We start from the raw sequence: 22,250 nt of genomic DNA on the forward strand, positions 1-22,250 counted from the left end.
TTTGACTCAGACACTATCTAACTCTCCCCTTCTAATTCAGAGGCAATGAACCCAGGGTAAGAGCTGTCAGGCCGGCCTCTGGGACTCTGAATATTCCTTTGCTTAAGGAGGCATGAGAGTTACATTGGATGATTTGGGCATCTGGCTGGTAACCACACAGCAATGCACCTATAGTAATGGCAGGCACTTTGCCATTATCCGTGTTGACAGGATGAAGCTGTAACATTCGGGGCAAGAGGACTAGAAGGATCCTACATATTTGCCCGATGATAGGGGAATGATTAAGAAAATTATAACACAGCCTAGACTATCTATGCAGCCTTTAAAATGATAGTCATAGGACCATATAATAAGAACCCAGAAATGGTCGGTGTGGCTGTCTGTTGTGGTAATATTAAGGTTAACAGTTATTTGTATTTCTCCGGAACTTCTACCTGCCCAGTTTTCTGTAATGTAGAGGCCAGAGACATTACCATTTTCATTTTCCTCCTCGGCACACCCCAAACTGTGTTTCTCAGCCATTTTGCAGCTAGGTAAAACCACGTGACTAGTTTTGGCCAAAGGAATACGAGCAGAGAGCGTGTAAGTTACTTTGAAGCCTGGATCCTAAAACACCTGGCGTGATCTGCTGAGCCCTCTTAATCCCACCCACGTGGCTGGAAGCAAAGAGCCCCAGAGTGATGCAGCCACAGAATAGAAGGACGCTGGCTCCGCACAAGGCTGCATGGAGGAGGGCAGCCCAGGAAGGCCCCCGACTCACTTCTGATTTACAGGAAAGAGAAAAAAAAGTTTATGAAGCTACTGAGATGGGGAGTGAGGGTTAAGTAGTTCATGTTAACCTACTTTGAATAAGAGATTCAAATGTTATGCCATTTCAGTGTTGTGCACAAAGGCTCTGCCTTTTAAAATGGAGAACAGTCACATTTTGAAAATCATACTGCGTTCGCAAACAAACTTATGGTTACCAAAGGGGAAAAGGAGGGGAGGGATAAATTAGGAGTTTGGGATTAAAATATATACACTACCATATATAAAATAGATAAGCAGCAAGGACCTACTATATAGCACAGGGAACTATACTCAGTATCTTGAAATAACCTATAATGGAAAAGAATCTAAAAAATAATATATATACATATAATATATAAAACGGAATCACTTTGCTGTACATGTGAAACTAACACAACATCGTAAATTAACTATACTTCAATAAACATTTTTTAAAGGAAGAAAATCATACTGAGAAAGTCGGATTGTAAAGTAGAAGTAAAGTCCCCTGTTTAAAACCTGGATAATGGCTGTAAGAATAAAACCAGCTCCCTTTTACGGAGTACCTGGCACAATTTGATGGCATCCTTGTGACAACCCCGCAAGAAGACACTATCATTCCATTCTAATGCTGGGAAACTCAGAATCTGATAAGGAAGGTCAAGTCACACAAACTAAGTAGGAATCCCAGAATTTGAACTCAGGTGTGTCAGGTGCCAAAGCCGAGGCTTACTTACCAGGACTGGCCCGCTGAGATGTGCCATGCCTAAGCTTCAGGCCAATGTGGGTGAAAAAAGCGTCACCACTGAATTGTTGCATAACGAGCTTTCTGTGTCCAAGGCACTGTGCGAGTTGTCCCCCTATGTGAGAAAAGGAAACACTGTGTGTTCCTTAAATATTTAAAGGACTGTAGGAAATGATGACAGCTTAGAGGCACAAATGGTATCTCCCCCTCCCCAGTTGCTTCTGCCTCTGCCCCCAGCCACTTTTTACATTTTACTTCTCAGCTAATTCTCATGAATCAGAGTCTAGCACTTTAAGCAGGAACTGGCTTGAGTTACTGGGCTTTCGGGCAATTTTATACCAGAGCGGTCAAGAGAGGGCTTCGGTTTGTATCCCAGGCCAACTACTTTATTAGCTGTGTGTACTTGGACCATGAGACTTATTGTCCCTGGGGCTCAGTTTCCTTATTCATAGGATAGGGGTGATGATAATAATAGTAATGACTTCATAGAATTGTAGCAAAGCACATAGAACAAGAGTCTGGCACAGTGTGTGTGTGTGTGTGTGTGTGTGTGTGTGTGTGTGTGTGTGTGTGTGTGTGTGTGTGTGTGTGTGTGTGTGTGTGTGTGTGTGTGTGTGTGTGTGTGTGTTCTGGCATTCTGTGAAAACTGAGAAATCTGAGCCATGATCAGCTCTTCACAATTTTTCCACACTTTCCTGAACATACAGCTGGTGGGTTGACTTGTCAAGGTCATTCTCCACCACCTAGCTCCCTTTCTGTCCTCTTTCTCTTCAGTTTTTCTGAGCATGTTGGCCTCCAGACTCCAAATCACAGGGCAGAATGTAGGAGTCACCATTTAGACCTCCAGATCTCATCCAGATTTTCCTGGGCTTCCAAAGCTAGGACTTTTCGGGCAATGATGAGAAATATCTGAGTCTCCGGCATCATCCCATCACAATCGCACCGAAACCACATTGCAAGTAATTGAAACTGCTCTTGATGTAATTAAATTCCTAAAAACATAGAAGATCCCCTTTGTCCTCAGAAGACAAAACCAGATAAACGTGAAAGTCAGTTAAAGGCAATCTAAATCAAATGCAGTGCATGTTAATATATTTACTTCGCATTTTGTTGTATTTTATTATATATTTTCTCTTTACGAGGATGGTTACTATTTATCTGAGTGCTTACTACGTGCCAGCTTATTTTTATAGTATCTGGTTTAACTTTTTACAAAATCCAGTGGAGTATTATTATTTTTCTAACTTTAGAGATGAGGATATGGGAACTGGGGGATGGTAAGTCACTTGCTGCTCAGCCAGTGACTGATGGAGCTTGGCTTGGACCTGAGGAATGCCGAATTTCAAAGCCAGTTCCCTTTTCTCTCTACTCCAAGCCACCCCGAGGGCAGGAAACATGTCTTCATCTATCTTTGCCTTCCCAACAGCATATGGTCCATTCTCTGACACACAGTGGGTGCGAACAGTGACAAAATATTTAACAAAGATTAGCAAAAAAAAAAAAAAAAAAAAGAAAGAAATCCTTAAGTCTAATGTCACATCACCGTAACTAGGTCAATTTACTTCTGTGTGAACAGAAAGACATTGCCATCTCTTAAGTGAGGCATTGTGGCTAAGTCCACATCTACTGATTCTGTCCCCAAATTCTGTCCATTTTGGAGAAGAGCATAATTGGATCATATTGACCATCCCTCCTTTAATATATTTCAGTACAACAAAGAGATTTAGATTCTGAAGAGAGGTCTTCACAGGGAAAGCAAAAGGCAAAACCATAATTTCTGGCCATCTTTCTGTTAGCTACATAATGAACCCCAACTCTTCATTAATTCATATATTCATTCACTCATTCATTCATACATTCATTCACTCATTTATTTATTCATATATTCATTGACTCATTCATCCGTATATTCATTCACTCATTCACTCATATATTCATTCATTCATATATTCATTTACTCATTCATTTATTCATTTACCCCCCAGGGGGTGTTATCTGCCTGAAATCTTAGTGTTTAGATCTGACAAAGAAATACAACACAATCTTTGATTATGGCAAGCTCATCACACTGAATAAACTTTTCCTTTTATGATTTTCCCCTAATACAAAATAATATTTGCTAATTATAAAAAAATGATTATAAAACACAGAATCAAAACATTTAAAAAAGAAGCCCCTGTAATCCCCCACTTAAAGATTAATAATAACTAAGTAACATTTGGTTGTATTTCCTCCCAGACTTTTCTATGCATATTTTATAAATACGGTATACTATACATACTAATTTATGACTTTTTCTTTACTTAATAGGCATTGTTTGCATTTCATCATTTTGTAAATATTCTTCTACAATGCCTTTCTTTGTCTGCAAAGTGTTCCACTCAGTTGCTCTGCAGTACTTTGCTTAACCACGTCTTGGATGTATTATTATTTTTTTTTTCTTTTATTCGTTTATTTATTTACAGGCATACCTCAGAGGTACTGTGGGTTCAGTTCCAGATCACTACAATAAAGCAAGTCACATGAATTTTTTGGCTTCCCAATGCATATAAAAGTTATGTTCAGACTATAGTATAGTCTAGTAAGTGTGCAGTAACATTGTGTCTAAAAAACAATGTACATGAGGACACTCAGACAGCCCTATGGAGAGAACCACGCCGTGGGAAACAGCTCTCCAGGCAACAGCCTGTGAGGAACAGAGACGACATCCTTGTGCGTGAGCTTGGAAGCAGATTTCCCAGTATTGCTCAAGCCTTGAGATGCCTGCAACCCCAGCCAACACGTTCACTGCAAAGTCATGAGAGACCCTAAAAGAGAACGAGGCAGCTAAGCTGCTCCTGCTTCTTAAACCATGGACATAATAAGAAAATAAATGTTTACTGTTCTAAGCCATTAAAAAAAATTTTTTTAAATAAAAAACAATGTGCATACCTTAAGAAAAAAATACCTTATTGCTAAAAATGCTTAACATCATCTGAGCCTTCAGTGAGCTGTAATCCGTTTTGCAGGTGGAGGGTCTTCCTTTGATGCTGATGGCTGCTGATTGATGGATGTATTATTCTTAATGGCATTATTGTTGTTTTTTACAAAATACACAATAATGAGAAACTGATGTTGGCAAAAGTGTAGAGAATTAAACTGCCCCCAAATTTTCACCTGTTATTTCTTTTGCATTCGTTTTCCAAATTACTTTTGGGTAGCTTGACACATCTTTAATTTAAGCCCTAATTATTGTACATAATGCAGCTCACACCTGTGGTGATAATGCTTTTATTAGCATTAAAACTAAAGACATCAAAGAATCATATCAGGATAAAATGTCTATTTCTAATTTAATAGAATTGCAATTAAAGCAAATTTGATCTGAATGAAATCCCATCATAACTGTTTCTTTTTTTTTCTGCACAGTGAGTGAAAATTATTCTCCCCTAAATTGAAGATTAATAACATGCTTTTAATGTTAAATGTAGCAATTCAAGCATTAGGTTGCAATTCAAGTTCAACATCACTGAACATTTTATAAACTTCACATTTTACCATCTCTGGGAAGCGCTCTGAGGTAAATGCATTAGCGTTAAATGCATTAATGTTATTTTTCTTTATAAATGAGGTTATAACAGTGTTGTTACCTTCATTTGAATATTTTAATGAAGGGATAATATAGGGAGAGTGCTGCATTTTCACAAGGTAATTGTTTCTTCCCTGAGTGGCTAAACTTGGGCAGAAAGTGTAATTTATCTCATTGAAATTCTATTATGGCTGCATGTTACTTGTCAGGAATCTCTCATTACTTGTCAGGAATCTCTCATTACCTGGAAACTGGGGCTTTTTGTTAAAACTCTTCTTTCCCATGGCATCCAGTCTCTTGCCTCCCTAAGGTGTAATCCTATCCTCTGGCAAGTCACAGCAGCAAACCTTTGGTATCTTGCTCCAAGTATGTACTGGCTCAGCCCTTAGAACGGAGCCAGATGGAGAATTCTGATTTAGATAAGTTCAGACCAGCTTGGTCACAAGTAATCGAAATTTGCAGTAGAACCAAAAATGAGGGAAAGGTATGCAATTGCTTTCAAGTTACTAAGAGTTGGGTCTGTGCCTATGATAGATTAATGGCAAAAATAGCCCCGATTTTCTGTCCTTCACTGAATCTGCTCCATTCACAACGTTACTTTCCAGATTCTCCCATCAACAGATAGAGGCTGTTTTGCTACTCCTTGAATCTGGGCTGGCCTTGCCATTGGCCTTGACCAGTAGAATTTGGTAGAAGTGACATCTTGCTCTTGGACCCATGGCTCCACCATAAGAACAAGCCCAAGTTAGCCGAATGGAGGACGAGACCCTTTGGGGGAAAACCAAGGTGCTTCTCTCAACAGCCAGCCAAATATCACAAGCAGAGCCGCCAGCCAAAACACAGATGATAACAGACTCACAAGGGATCCCAGGCAAGGTTAGAAGAACCACCCAACTGAGCCCAGCCTAACTTGGCCACCTGCAGTTAGGAGCCAAACATCCATAATATGTTACGGAAAAACCCGAACGAACTTTTTGGCCAGCCCAATATTTTAAGCCCATAATTGTTGAGTAGTTTGTGACTCAGCACCAGATAACTTATATAACACCCTACCTCTGCCAGAGTCCACCTGAACGATCATGGATGCGTGAGCTACTAATCTCTTTGAGTTTTCTTTTCCTCCACTGTAAAGTGAAAACAATAAGACTCTTCTATAGGATTGTCTTGAATTAAAGCTAGTAGATATAAAATATTTACTACAGTGCATGCTACAGAAGAGTGCTCAGAATAAATGTTAGCTGTTACAGTTGCTGAAGCTACTACTGTTCATTTCCGTGACTCAGATCCAAGCATTTCAATTAGTGGTTGACAGCATGTGTCTGGAGCTAGGCTGCCACCACTGGGTGCCTGACTCAGTCATCACTAGCAGTGCGACCTTGAACAGCTGACTTAACTTCTATGCCTCTGTGACCTCATCTCTAAAATTGGAATAATAATAGTACCTACTTCACAGAATGGTTGGGATGATTAAATCACTTCAAAATAGATGAAGTGCTTAAAAACTGATTGCATATTTTAGACACGAAATAAATAGAATTAATTATTATTTATAATAATAGAGATGTAGTTTACAGATCTCTCTATACATCTAAGTGGAAAGAATCCCTACCTATAATATTTATCTCTGAGATCTCCATTTGGTCTTTGGGACTAAGAATATAAGTATTTTTCTAAAATGTGCATGATGGAAATTTACAAATATGTGCACAAGGAAAATATTCAATAGTACAATAAAACTGATCGATCTATCACTGAAACTCAATAGTCATCAAAACACAGCCCATCTTGTTTTTCTCTACTCTCATCCACTCCTCATTCTCCAGATTATTTTGTTGAAAATGCCAAGTATCATATCATTTCCTCTGCAAATATTTTAGCATCTATCACAAAAATACAATCTCCTTAAAATAAACAACCACGCTCCATGTTCACACCTAAAAACTAACAAAAGTTCCTAATATCATCAAACATCCCCTTTTGATCCAAAAGTTTCCCCTCCATCTTCTTTATCTTTGTTTTTCATAACCTAGATTATTTGTCACACACAATTTCCCACAGGGTGGATTTTACTGATTACATCTCTCTAGTGTATTTTGACCTGTTCCTCTGTCTCCTGTGTGTCCTATAAATTTATATTTGGATTTAGAAGTTTGATCATACTGTGTTCAATGATTTTTTTTTTTTTTGGTCAAGAATACTTCGTAGAAGGTACAGTTTACTTATACATATGTTGTCTGGTTCTCGCTATTTTTTGTCATATCATCATAAACCACTCATGATTACTGACTAGATCCAAGAATTGATTTTTTTAAATGGTGATAGTTTAATTCTATTATCTTCTCTGTTCACTAGAATACAGCTAAATGAAACTTCCCTTCACAACTATTTGCTTATACTGTGATAAAGCACAGTGTGACATAAACATTTACCTCCACCTTGTCTTAATTTAGTTAACAATATATTCCAGAGATAATTACATGGCAACATAATGAAATATTTCTCATTCCTTTTTATAGCTGTGTAGAACTCCATTGTGTAGATATACATGGATAATTCAATGAACTGCTCATTGAGAACTTTGGGATTGTTTGCTGCCAGTCTTTTGACACTGCAAATAATGCTATAAATGAACAGTCTGGGCATAGAGGGTTATTGTTTATTTGTTTGGTTATTGTTTATTTGTTTGTTTTTGGTCTTGGTCAATTTTTATAGCCTGAGGCTTTCCGAATCTTGTTGGAGAGTGAGAGTGTTGTAGGGGATAAATCCAGTTATGTGTATCTTCATGGTAAGGGCAAGGGTATTCCAACATTCATATATCTTACAGTTCCAGCTTCAAATGTTTTCTGAGATTGCCAAATCCCCCTGACATGTCTATGTAGTCATTTGCCCTTTTGCTGAGATTTAAAGAATCTGGATTGTGGGAGGGAAAAGTGACTCATGTACCCAGCGAGTAAACCCCTTTCCCTTAGCTTCCTGTCTGGTTTTGCTTATCTCTATTGATCACAGATTATGGGCTTGCCTTCTTCATTAGGAAGCGTCTACAAAAGAAAGCCAATTTCCAATGTTGTTCTGGAAACTGTATAGAAGACAAAAAAGTCGAGCGAGTGATGGATGATGGGGATGGGGGTGGTTCATTACATGTTTTTGCTAATCACTCACAAATGTCAGGGACGTCCTCTCCAGGATTCTTCAGTGGTCAGAAACCAAGGGATCTTAGGAATGGAGGAAATTTAGAGATTTCGCAGTTCTGTTCAGCCTCTCACCTAGTATATTTATTCTCAAACACATGGATCTGCTGTATAAATACATGGAGCAAAAGTGCACTTCCTGGGAGAAGTCAAAATAAAGACCCCGCTTTCAAGATTGAGTCCCTGAGCCCAAGCCTGTCACTCAAGGGTGTTTCTGTCCTCATCAGGAACAATCTCAACTTCAAGCTTTATCTTAGTCTTTCCCAAGGGTCCAGTACTTAATAGCCCAAATGTGTTTATTGAAAGGAACACCTAACATAGCCTCCAAGGCCATCAGCACAGCAGGCTCTGTTGTATCCACCTGAGGTTAGACTCCAAGGAGAATGAGGAACACATCTCCTTGTCAACACAGATGACTCTGCCTAGGAGGGGCCAACAGAGATTCAAGGGGTCCAACATTGGTGAAGGAGTTTGATACGTGTGAGTTCATACCTGTTAAACTGTATCACAAAACAGATTACAAAATAAGCAGTACAGGACTCTTGGCAGAAAACGCTGGGGTTTTTTTTTTGGTTTTCATTTTACATCTTTATTGGAGTATAGTTGCTTTACAATGTTGTGTTAGTTTCTGCTGTATAACAAAATGAATCAGCTATATATTTACATATATCCCCATATCCCCTCTCTCTTGCGTCTCCCTCCCACCCTCCCTAACCCACCCCTCTAGGTGGTCACAAAGCACTGAGCTGATCTCCCTGTGCTATGTGGCTGCTTCCCACTAGCTATCTATTTTACATTTGGTAGTGTATATATGTCAATGCCACTCTCTCACTTTGTCCCAGCTTACCCTTCTCCTCCGGCCCGTGTCCTCAAGTCCATTCTCTACGTCTGCATCTCTATTCCTGTCCTGCCCCTAGGTTCATCAGAACCATTTTTTTTTTTAGATTCCATATCTATGTGTTAAATGCTGTTTGTTTAAATGTTGTTTACTACCACTACTACCACTGACAATACTAATAGTCACCGGTGATTGAGTCTACTGTTGACAAGAGTTTAAAATGACATTCACTCAAGCAATTCTGCCAGGAAATTAATATTGGTTCTATTTTACAGATGAGGGGGGATTCAGAACTTTCCTGGCTTTAGAGTCAGAAATTAAGCCAGTTCTCTGTGATTCCAGACTTCCTTTTATCCATTGTTCTGTGACCCTCTAGTAACTTCCACTATGGATTCGATTTGTACCTGGACCCTCCCCCCATCCCAGCTGACATTTAAGCAATTAGACTTGTAACCTTAAACTAGGCAAGAGGCTTCCATCAAATGTGGCCGTGTCTTGGCAGTAGGTATCAGGGGGTAACTGAGAAAACAGGTACCATGGCCTGCAATCCACTCACTGCCACATTTTAATGCAAAAGATTGCTCTTAGTTAAATAGGTTGCCCATGTTTTGATTTTTAATTTTCTCCTCTAACAATATAATGTGCCATTTAGAGCAAGGTTCAAATCAATATGACATTTCAGTACCCGTTAAATGTCTTGGCAACTAAACTTCCTTGTTATCCAATTACCTGTCATTTAATAAACATGTTCCCACCTTGAATCAGGGAACAGGAGAGGGGTGAGTTGCCCACATCCTTTCTCTCTTTTGCGATGCTGCTTAGCTGGTGTGGGTGCTGATTTCCCTATTTCCGTATTTCTCCTTCCAACCCAACATGGCTCTGTTCTATTTGCCACTTTCTCGTCTCATTTTGCACAATGAGAAGTCAACCCAGAAATGTGCTTCTCCTGGCCACACAGCTTCGTTCCGTGATTTCGTTGTGGTGGTTGTTACTTAATCAGTGGCACTTAGCCACCTCACGGCTTATAACAAATTGTGAAAATAATCTCAGTTCCTAGATTGGCCTGAGCCACCTGCTTTTCCTTCTTGAATCTTGCTTTCCCTAACTCCTTTTTCTCATCCGATAGTCAAGGTTCTTTTAGAAAACCTCTTATCTAGACCAAACTTGCTCCTTTTATCCCCCCACTTCTAAATGCTGAAAAACAAACCGACACATCACAAAGATAAATTCAGAAGCAAAGTTAGCAGCAACTACTTTTACTCTGGCTTTTATCTTTAGAAGTTTTAAAATTCATTTTTTATTGGAATGCGTCCCATTGACATGGGACGTTGAACTGAGAATGTATACTTGAAGCATAAATTCAACATTTGGGTGTCAGTCCTGATTCTGGTATTAGCCAGCAGAAACTAAATGACCTCGAGAAAAGAACTACCCCCTCTCTGGACCTCCATGAATACATATTTAAAATGGGATTTGTGGGACTTCCCTGGTGGCACAGTGGTTAAGAATCTGCCTGCCAATGCAGGGGACACAGGTTCGATCCCTGGTCTGGGAAGATCCCACATGCCACAGAGCAACTAAGCCCGTGCGCCACAACTACTGAGCCTGCACTCTAGAGCCCGCAAACCACAACTACTGAGCCCGCAAGCCACAACTACAGAAGCCCGCACGCCTAGAGCCCGTGCTCCGCAGCAAGAGAAGCCACTGTGGTGAGAAGCCCACGCACGGCAACGAAGAGTAGTCCCTGCTCGCTGCAACTAGAGAAAGCCCGCACAGCAACGAAGACCCAGTGCAGCCAAAAATAAATAAATAAATAAACAAATTTATTAAAAAAAAAAAAAAAAAAGGGATTTGTGTGGAATAGATCCATGGTTCTCCCCTGGAGTGATCCGTATGTTCTCCTACAATGGACAGATTCTGATTCTGCATTTATGAGTAAAACAGGGGGCAGCCACAATTTAAGACCCGTGTGCTTGATGATCCCCAAGTGTCCTTCCAGTCTACAAGTCTGTGGGTACATTGTTTTGTAAGGAGAGAGGATATATACAAGATCCCAGCACAGCATCCAGAACAACTTATAAAATGGAGAGAAGTAGCTCAGTTCAACATAAAACGTGTTGTGTTCTAAGTGGAGCAAAAACAGATATTTCATGGGGAGAAGGAACACATTAGCCCTGCTACTGAGGACAGCATCTTCAGCTACAGAAGCTACCTGAGTTCCATGGACAGAGTAAGCCCCCCTCCACTCAAGAGCTGAGAGATACTTCTCCAGCCGGGATGTGGCATCAGAGTTACTTAAACTGCAGTGATAATAGCTACAGTTTATTACCTACTATAACCATTGGCAAATCACTTGACATCTGGATTCAATTTTTTTCATTTACCAACTAGGGCTAATGACAATACCTACCACATGAAGCTATTAAAGTTTAATAAATTGATTTATGTAAAGCTATATATATATTTACTTAGCTTTTATCATTATTATTTTTAAAAATTCAGATGAGAGTAGAGATGTGGATGGACCTAGAGTCTGTCATACAGAGTGAAGTAAATCAGAAAGAGAAAAACAAATATCGCATATTAACACATACACGTGGAATCTAGAAAAATAGTACAGATGAACCTATTTTCAGGGCAGGAAGAGAGACGCAGACGTAGAGAACGGACGTGTGGACACAGGGGCGGGTAAGGGGAGGGTGGGATGAATTGGGAGATTGGGTTTGACATAAATACACTACCATGTGTAAATTAGATAGCTAGTGGGAACCTGTGGTATAGCACAGGGAGCTCAGCTCAGTGGTCTGTGATGAGCTAGATGGGTGGGATGGGGGTGATGGGAGGGAGGTCCAAGAGGGAGGGGATATATGTATACATATAGCTGATTCACTTCATTGTACAGCAGAAATTAACACAACATTGTATAGCAATTATACTCCCATAAAAATAAAATAAAATAAAATAAAATAAAAATTCAGATGTGAAACATGTCAAATTCAGGGCGATCTCACCCCAAATCCTCTATTCATTTCACCTCACTGAAGTGCAGATACACGCAGGACACACGGGTTTCCTTCTGCCCTTCATCATTCCCTTTAGGATAGCTCTGAATTGTGAAAGGATGAAGTTTAATGCTGGATTAATCCTTCACTGTGACAACCACTAGACGGACAGAGAGCTGCACGCAAGCCATGGGATTTTCAGCACCCGGAGACCCCTAATCTCGTTTAATCAGATTTATTGATCATTAGTTTAAGATGTTTAAGTATCGCTAGGTGGTAAAATGTTTTATTCTATTTTGTTGAAGACTAAAATGTCTCCTTGCCCTGCCACCAGTAAAAGTACTGGCCTATCTGAGAGACACGTCCAGAGGGTATGTGATCTTCCCAGCAGCTCCCTCCTCACCCCTGTACCACCTGGCAGTTCTCACATAAATCAAACCTGAGAATGGGTCACTGATTTCTTTATGTAAAGAAATTCAGTAAAAGGGGATTTTAGGACCATTCTAATATAACATGTCTTACTATCTACAAAGTCAACTGAAGTTTCCATCTCTCTCTTTTTCTCATAAATCAATTTTTTTTTCTCATCAGGAAAAAAAAAATGAAAGCACCTGTCACCATCCTTTACTTCCGCCAACATCGACTAAGCATCTGTTGTGCCTACGATGACACAGAGGTACTGGCACTCCTGACCTCAAAACACTCACCTTCTAATAGAGAAGACTAAAAGTAATCAATCCATCAAAATAACACATGAAGAAGGATCATAGCAAATATTTGTTGAGCTCCTGCTTTTCACCCCTAACTGTGTTAAGAGCTATTGCACACAAAACAATGTGGTAAGTGTAGCTTTCTCTTATTCTAAGATGAAGGTCTAAGACAATGAGTGCCAGGAGTCTTATATTCCTAATTGAGACTTTTGACCTAATGGATGTATATAAAGCACCTGGAGAGTAAAGACTCTTTCCTGGCACATGAAACATTTATAACAAAAGTAACTATGCATTCGTGCTGTATTCCAAGTGGAGTAAAACCGGATATTTCATGGGGAGAAGGAACACATTAGCCCTGCTACTGAGGACAGCATCTTCAGCTACAGAAGCTACCTGAGTTCCAAAAGCAAGTATCACCAAGTTCCAAATAATTGGTATTATATGGACCACAGTTTGGCGACTATAATGCAATTAAGTTAGAAAAGTGTTACCAAAATTAACTAAAATAAATATAGATTAAGAAATTTTAGGGACTTCCCTGGTGGTCCAGTGGTTAAGAATCCACCTTCCAACGCAGGGGATGTGGGTTTGATCCCTGGTTAGGGAACTAGGATCCCACGTGCTGCGGGGCAACTAAGCCCATGTGCCACAACTACTGAGCCTGCATGCCACAACTAGAAGCCCGCGCATCACAACGAAAGATCCCATGTGCCGCAGATCCTGCATGCCACAACTAAGACCCGACACAGCCAAAAATAAATAAATATTAAAAAAAAAATAAATAGAATCCTTACCTTATTAAAAACAAATAAATTTTAAAAATTACTTCTAAACCACCTGTGGTTCAGAGAAGCATATTGGATATTTTCAAAATATTTGGAACTGAATTATAATTAAAATACCAGATATCAAATGATGAAGGATGAAGTGTTAAGCATATATACATATTATATATATACACATAGATATACATATATGTATTTTATATACATATGATATATATGATATTCATTTTATTATCTATATTATAAATTTATAACTATATATAATATATACTTTATTTATATATTATATATATATAATAAATGAGCTTGGCGTCTAACTTAAGTTTGGAACAGAACCAACAGAATAAACCCACAGGAGTTAGAAAAAGCAGAGACAATAAAGTTGAAAGCAGAAATTAAAGAAATAGAAAACAAAAGTTATCACAGGGAGAACCAGAAAGGCAGAAGTTGATTCTTTTAGAAAGACTAATAAAGTTGACAGAAGTCCTTCAAAATTGATCAAAGACAAAGGGGAAGAAAGGTGCCACAAATAGATAATGTTAGAAATCAAAAGAGACATCACTACAGATACAAGGGACGTTTATTTGCTGTGTTACTACTATTGGTGAAGAATGTGGTCACCACTAGGAAGGGAAGTGATGGGAGTCAGGAGGGAACTGAATGTCTCTTCACTGTAAACTCTTTTGTACTGTTTAAGTAATTGCAACCCGTGTGCATTGCCCATTACAAAGTAGAACTAATAAAAGATTTGCCTAAACGTAGATTTTATAAAAAGCATTTGCATAGTTATTTTCCCTTTACAAGGATTTGAATGTGGAGTGTTACTATCTATCCTTACAATGACCCTGTGACATAGATTTCATGATTTTCATTTTGTGGTTGACAAAATTAAGGTTTAGAGAAAGCAATGCACATGGCTAAAAGTAGAGAATAAGGATTGCTTTTTACTATTTTTCTTAACGTTTAATTGTAAAAATTTTAAACTTCTGAAAAAACTGAAAATAGGGAATTCAATGTGCATACCACCTAGAATCTAAAATTAATGTTTGATCATATTTTCTTTATCACATAACTAGAGGATAAAATTTTGAAGTTATATTGCATAAGCTATAAATTCCATGTTCTACCACATCCAGAGAAAAAGATTTACTGTTACTAAAGCATTTGTGTGTGTCACAAAGTCAAATAGCCGTTTCCAGATGGTGCTTTCAGATATGTACAAAGCATTGTTGGCATCTTTGCAATAAGCATATAGCTTCCTAAAGTGACTATCTATAAACCATAGTCCTTTCATTACTTTTGTTCTGCATGTTGATCATACATAATGTTTCTCCTTCCTTTCCTTGGCCAATCCTTGACCCTTCCGGCCAGCTTCATCCTCTTCTCTGACTCCCACCTATTCTGCATCTTTCTGCAAGAATTAAGAAAATCCCCTCTGCTCACAGCATTCTGCAAACCCAAGTTGGGCCAACAAGAAAGAATGGCAATATTAAAATGCCTTTGAGGGTTACGATTTAATCTCCCTCAGGATTCAGCCATCATTACATTCTTTTTTTTTTTTTTTTTTAAAGGTACTGGGCACTTCCAATATGTTTTTTTTTTTTTTAATAATTAATTTACTTTTTTTTTTTTTTAATTTTTGGCTGTGTTGGGTCTTCGTTTCTGTGCGAGGGCTTTCTCTAGTTGCGGCAAGTGGGGGCCACTCTTCATCGCGGTGCGCGGGCCTCTCTTCTTGCGGAGCACAGGCTCCAGACGCGCAGGCTCAGTAATTGTGGCACACGGGCCCAGTTGCTCCGCGGCATGTGGGATGCTCCCAGACCAGGGCTCGAACCCGTGTCCCCTGCATTGGCAGGCAGATTCTCAACCACTGCACCACCAGGGAAGCCCCCATCATTACATTCTTATGATATCATTTCTATATATTCTTGAAGCAAATGTAGACTCCTTTTGCCCTGGGAGCCAGTGGATGCCCAGCTGGCTGGCAAAACATTATTTCTAGATGTGTCTGTGAGGTGTTTCAGGAAGAGATTATCATTTGAACTGATAGACTGAGTAAAGAAGACCACCCTCATCGATGTGGGTGGGCATCATTCAATCCATCAAAGGCTGGAATTGAACACAAAGGCAGAGTAAGGGTTAACTTGCTCTCTCCTTGAGCCTGGACGTCCATCTTCTCCTGCCCTGCAGCATCAGCACTGCTGGTTCTCAGGCCTTCAGTCCTGGACCGGGACCTCCATCATTGGCCCTTCTGTTCTCAGGCCCCTGGCTTGGTCTGGAACTACACCACTGGCTTTCCTGGGTCTCCAGTTTGCAGATGGCAGACTGTGGGACTTCTCAGCCTCCATAACTGCGTGAGCTAATCCCTCCTAATAAATCTCTATCTATATATCTTTCTTTATCCTATTGGTTCTGGAAACCTGACTAATACAAATAACTGTGCTTCTTGGCCACTTTATTCCCCACCCCCCGCACCCCGTGGCTTGCGAGATCTTAGTTCCCGGACCAGGAATTGAACCCAGTCCCATGGCAGTGAAAGCACGGAGTCCTAACCACTGGACCGCCAGGGAATTCCCTTCATTGGCCATATTTCCCAAATCTGGAAGTAGCGTGTTCTTTTTTATGGTTCTCACATAGATAATGTTTCATTAACATTAATCTCGTCATTCATAGAGCATGTATTGAACGTCTGCTATGAGCTAGCCATTCCTGCAAGCATTAGGAGCAGTTTTGAACTAAAAATAAAAACCAGGGTTATTGCCCTCAGAACTGTCATCTGCCTTTATAAGGGAAGTATTATTTCCCTTTGTCGGATGAGAAAAATGTGGCTCAGAGAAATCAAGAACTAGTCCAAGAGGACCCAACTAGGAGCAGTCACAGCGGAGAGGAAACGCAGAGCTGACCATCTCTGAACCCAGAGATTTCTCAACGACACACAAATACTTTTTATACCATCCTGAACATTAATTTGGTGGCTCACGTTTAAAACAAACATCATTTGGAGCAGGACAAACTGGGGCTGCAGCCCTTCTTCGCAAAACCCTTGAGCTAAGTGAGAATGTGTTTTCCCCATGTTTAAAAGATTGTAAAAGAGCAAAAGCACCAACAATAAGAGCCAAAAAGAGTATGCAATAGAGATCTATGTGGCCCCAAAGAACACGAAATATTTACTATCTGGACTTTTACAGGAAAAGTGGGCCCATCCCTGACTTGGAGTATCTGAAGCAATCCATTCGTCTACAGTATTTTGTTTTTGCTTTTTTTTTTTTTTTAATAGCATGGCTTGTGTACTTCAGAAACAGCCCCTTCCATCAATTATTTCACCCACTGTTTCATGAGTAAATAAATGCCCTCTCACAGCATTCCTTGGGAAAGTGGCTTCACACATGGTTATAATTCCTGATGAGAAGACAAGCCAATCGGAGGTAAAGTGGATAAAGAGGGAAAACATGCTGTTTGTTTAAAGCAGCTCCATGGCCCGCTAATGGAATTTCTCTTTCCCAGGTTACTGAAATCTGTGTAGGAGAGGGGCAGTTTGATGGGATCAGCACTTTCAGAGTCATCTACAGCAACTAAATTGGAAAAATGCACCAAACCCTGGGTTTCAGCGGGCTATGGACTTAATATAGATTGAGTCAGGAAGAAAAATATTGCACAGTATGCAGTTTGCACGTCCCATCATCTCATTAAAGACTCGGCTATGGATAACACAATGGGCCTTTTTCCTCCGCAGCTCCCAGCCCAGGGAATCAGGCATGCAAGGAGTAATAATATATCATTTCACGGCACTTTGAAGGAACTGCCGTAATTCAGCGTGAAAACCCGCTTTGATCCTTATTTACAAAAATAAAGCCTACCCATGCCTACAAGCACATGGCTTTCCTGTCGCTTGCCACTCCCATCTCTGCCTTCTCAGGGATGACCCACAGAGAGCACCTTCATAGCCTCTCCCGGCCGGCCAGCCGCCTGATTATTTAACTACAGTTTTCTAGCTTCAGCACTTTGCCCTTACCGGGGAATGTAAGTGAAATGTGTCAGAAATAAAGAAATAAATTACAAGCTAAATCAATAGGAAAGAACCATGCAAACTGGCATCACAGTGGATATCTGTTTAACCAAAGGTTTTCAAAGGCATTTAGACCTTCAAGGAAAAAAAAAAAAAAAAGACAAAAACAGGGTTAAGTTGGAGAGGGGGTGGAAACACGAGGGAGATGTCTGTCTGCAGACAGCCCCAGACTGTATCTGTCTGGGCTTCCTGCAGAGCCCCTGAGGTTAGCCTTCATGTTACTCACCAGCGCAGGTGCCAACATGCGGTTTCCTAAGTGGAAAATTTAAAAGTAATTTTTCACCTTGAGAGAGAGGTTTCCTTCTGTTTAACGCTTACTCAGGCAAGACAGCAAATCTCAAAAACAAAGAAATTGGAGGCACTTCTGCCAAAACTCCACTCGGACAGAAAAAAAGATGGCGAGAGCACCCGTCCCTCTTGGCTGGAGCTGGAAAGACGGCCAGGGTGAAGCTTTGAAAGCCAAGCCTCTTTTTTCTTTTTTTTATTAAGTTCTTTTTTTTGGCTGCGTTGGGTCTTCGTTGCTGCGCGCGGGCTTTCTCTAGTTGCGGCGAGCGGGGGCTACTCTTCATTGCGGCGTGAGGGCTTCTCATCGTGGTGGCTTCTCTTGTTGCAGAGCACAGGCTCTAGGCACGCGGGCTTCAGTAGTTGTGGCACATGGGCTCAGTAGTTGTGGCTCACGGGCTTAGTTGCTCCGTGGCATGTGGGATCTTCCCAGACCAGGGCTCGAACCCGTGTCCCCTGCATTGGCAGGTGGATTCTTAACCACTGCGCCACCAGGGAAGTCCCCAAGCCTCTTTTTCTATGCTTATCTCAGACAGTACCAGCAGCCTCTCCTAATGTCCTTAAGGCATTTTGAATATCATTTTTATAGACTAAGCAGAATTGAAATGTGGAGGGTGTGTCCTCGTAAGGATTCTGTACTCGCTCCCCATGTGTGGGCTTTTTGCCCCCCCACAGCACCAAGCAATCCTTCAACACCAGCTGGGTGTCCTACAGTTAACGCAATGCTGTTGCTATCTACCCAGAGACAGCATCAGATTCCACAAGTTGAGGGATACCATCGGATTACACAGTCCGAAAGGACTGCCTCTCCCCCCTCAGACGCCAATCACAAGTCCAGGTTGTCACCTGTACATCTGACCCACTGGCTGTAGATGGGAGGTTCCAACTATCCCCTCCTTGGGTTTGATTAATTTGCGAGAGCAGCTCATAGAATGCAGAAAAACATTTTACTTACTGCCTACAAAAGTGTATAACTCAGGAAACAGCCAGATGGAAGAGAGGCCTAGTGCAAGGTATAAAGAAAAAGAGGGTACCATTCTCCCCAATCATCCATGTGTTCACCAATCTGGAAGCTCTCCAAACCCCATCCTTTTGAACTTTTTGTGGAGGCTTTATTATATCAGCACAATTGATTGAATCATTGACCACTGGTGATCAATTCAACCTCTAGCCCCTCTCTCCTCTCTGGAGGTCAGGGCAGGTGGGACTGTAAGTTCCAACCCCTAATCACATGGTTGGCTCCCCTGGCAACCAGCCCCCACCCTTAGGTACATTCCAAATATCACCTCACTAACGTAAACTCAGGTGTGGCTGAAACGGGTTTGTTATGAACTCTTATCACTCAGGAAATTCCAAGGGTTTTAGGAGCTCTGTGCCAGAAACAGGACAAAGACCAAATATATATTTCTAATTATAAATCCCAATATCACAGCTTGTGTGTGAGAGCATGTTTCCCACACATTTAAGTTCTACTTAGGAGAAATGAGAGATTGGGGATGCCAACACTGGATCAGTGTATTGGTGAAGATGTGATTCTCTCTAAGAGTTAAAAAAAAAACACCTCTATTTACCTAGGAGCAGTAAACAGCAACTGGGGAGCTTGGTTGGAATTCCAGGGGTGTCGTTAACATTATGGAGTTTAGGGATTCAATTTCATCAATTTCCTTCCCCCGTTCTCTCTCTTCTCTTATATTCTCTAGTACTTTCCCTCGTCTTCCCAGTTTGGTATCTCTCTCTGTCTTGATTTTCCTCTTTTGTCTTTTAAGAGGGCTTCTACCAAGAGCTGAAGTTAGATTCACAGAGCCCCAAGCTTACATTATCAGGACATAGGAGCCCCAAAGAAGAGAAAGAACTTCTTTCTCCTAATAGCAGAAGATAAACTCCCAGGGATGCTTGGTGATTCACCCTGCTTGGTTTAATAGCCTCCCCTTTGAGCATCCATTGTGGTGCAGGGGATGAATACTCACCTATATGGTAGAATCATAATGTCCACATCATAAGGCAGTTGTGGCAGTTGTGATGATTGAATGAGATCAAAGCTATAAAAAACAAAGTGTAACCTACAGTGAGCCAATCCGAGTCTTATAGACATTACATTAATTTTGGGCCCTCTTTTTTCCCCTCTAATTAGAGTGACCATCTGTCCTGGCTTGCCTGTGACTCAGTGATTTCCTGGGACATGGACATTTAATGATAAAGTTGCCCAATTTGGCCAGGACTAAAGGTTATCCCCGAATGTGGGACTCACCGTATTAAAACTGGGACAGCCCTTCCATTAGTGGCAACCCTTCCACTCATTTCTATCTCCTGGATTTTCCCCCTTTGCTCTGGGTCATTTAATGCTATCATAAAGGAAAAAAATAAACAAACAAACATAAAAATAAAGAAAAACCCCACTTTATCCTTTTTTGTTGGTATGAGAAAAATGGTAAAATTTCTACTTATAAGAGCCAAGCTTCAAAAAAAAACCCATTTATAAAATCGTTAAACCCCTAGGGGATCTTTTCTATACACACCTTTAAAGAACACATAGGAATCGTGTACACACATGCCTTTTTCCTAAAGTGATATATCAATAATCCATTACATAGATCAATACCATGGTGGTCATAACAGCTGCATTCTTAGGAGTTTTTAAAAATAAAATATAAACATTTACCAAAATTTTTAGAATGTAAATTTGGGAATATAATTTAGAATGGAAATTTTAAAATACATTTTAGGCTTCCTATGTTCAAGGACCTTAATATTTTCATGGAACTTGAAGTTAAAATTAAAATGTAAACAACATTTAATGTTGTTGTATCTATTGTTTAAAAAATATCACCTGCTAGGAATGGCATATAAAACTGTTAATAACGCTAAAGAAAAAGGGATGGGGTAAGAGAGAAAGAGAGGAAGAAGGAAGACAGTGAGAGGAAAAAGAGAAGAGAGCAGAAGAGATGGGAGAGAGAGAAATAAAACCCCTTGGCTTCTCTTTTTAAACAAAACTCCAGGGAACACCTTCTTGCATTAAGATTTTTTAAAAAAATTAGATTAGATTCTTACAGAAGTTGTAATTTAAATTTCTTGATGAGATCTGGGGGATGCCTTTATCCTTTCAATGGAAACATCATTTATTTGGAGGAGGAGTGTAGTAAAAATTCTATTTAGAAAAAGATATTTTAAGAAGTCAAATTTCTCAGATGTTCATTTTATCTAAATATTGGAAACTGCCTAAATGTATAAAAGAAGGTAAAATTATATTCAATATTCCCAATTCATAACTCTTAAGAGCTTTTAATAATACTTATGGAGAAATTGAGGAACCATATCCCTGACTTTATTTCTGGAATGCTGCTGCAATGCTCTGAGGGAGAGCAACCATATTGTGACCATGAGGATGATAGCCACATTCTAAGGCTGCATAAAAAATAAAGTAACCTTGTTCTAGATGACACTGGGGAACTAATATATACATATATACATGTATATATATATGATATGTATATTATATACACATAATATAATATGTATATTATATACATCACAACTATGAAAAAATATATATCACTATATATCTATATCTATATCACAACTATGGCAAACAATAGATTACACAGGTCTGGGAACCTAGACAAAAGAATAATATGGGTTGAGCCCTAGTTTTCTCCATTCTCCATAGAAGGAATATATAGGGTATGGTGTGTCTGTGCGGGAGACAGAACCCAGAAAGACTCCAGTGGCCTCAATGATTTGAGAAGATGGAGATAACAAATATTTAAGGAAGCCGATGAGCCTAAATATGTGAGAAAACAGTTTTGGAAAGAAGGGAGTTACGTTGTTGGTCAAAGGTTGCAAAGTTTTAGTTCTGTAGAATGAGTAAATTCTAGAGATCTAATGCACAGCATAGTGACTATAGTTAATAATATTGTATTGGACACACGAAACTTGCTAAGAGAGTAGATCTTAAGTGTTCTCACTACGCCACCACACACACACAGAAAGGTAACCATGTGAGGTTATGGACATGTTAATGAGCTTGACTGATAATAATGATAATAATCATTTCATAATGTATGTGTTATCAAAACATCATATTGTGTACCTTAAATATATAATGTTTCTAAAAATAATAAAACATAAGTATATTTCGATATGAGAAGTAGAAGTCTATTCTAAAACTGATTTTTATTCCAAATTAAGTTGCTAGAAGTATGTAGTAAAATCTTTTCATCCTCTTAAAAAAGAAGAAGAAGAAGAAGAAGGGAAAGAAGAAGTGATTTATGCTGAAAAAGAATGCCTCATGTCTACATAGG

Source organism: Balaenoptera physalus (assembly GCF_965194825.1).
Source record: "Balaenoptera physalus genome assembly, chromosome: 16".
Taxonomy (NCBI): domain Eukaryota; kingdom Metazoa; phylum Chordata; class Mammalia; order Artiodactyla; family Balaenopteridae; genus Balaenoptera; species Balaenoptera physalus.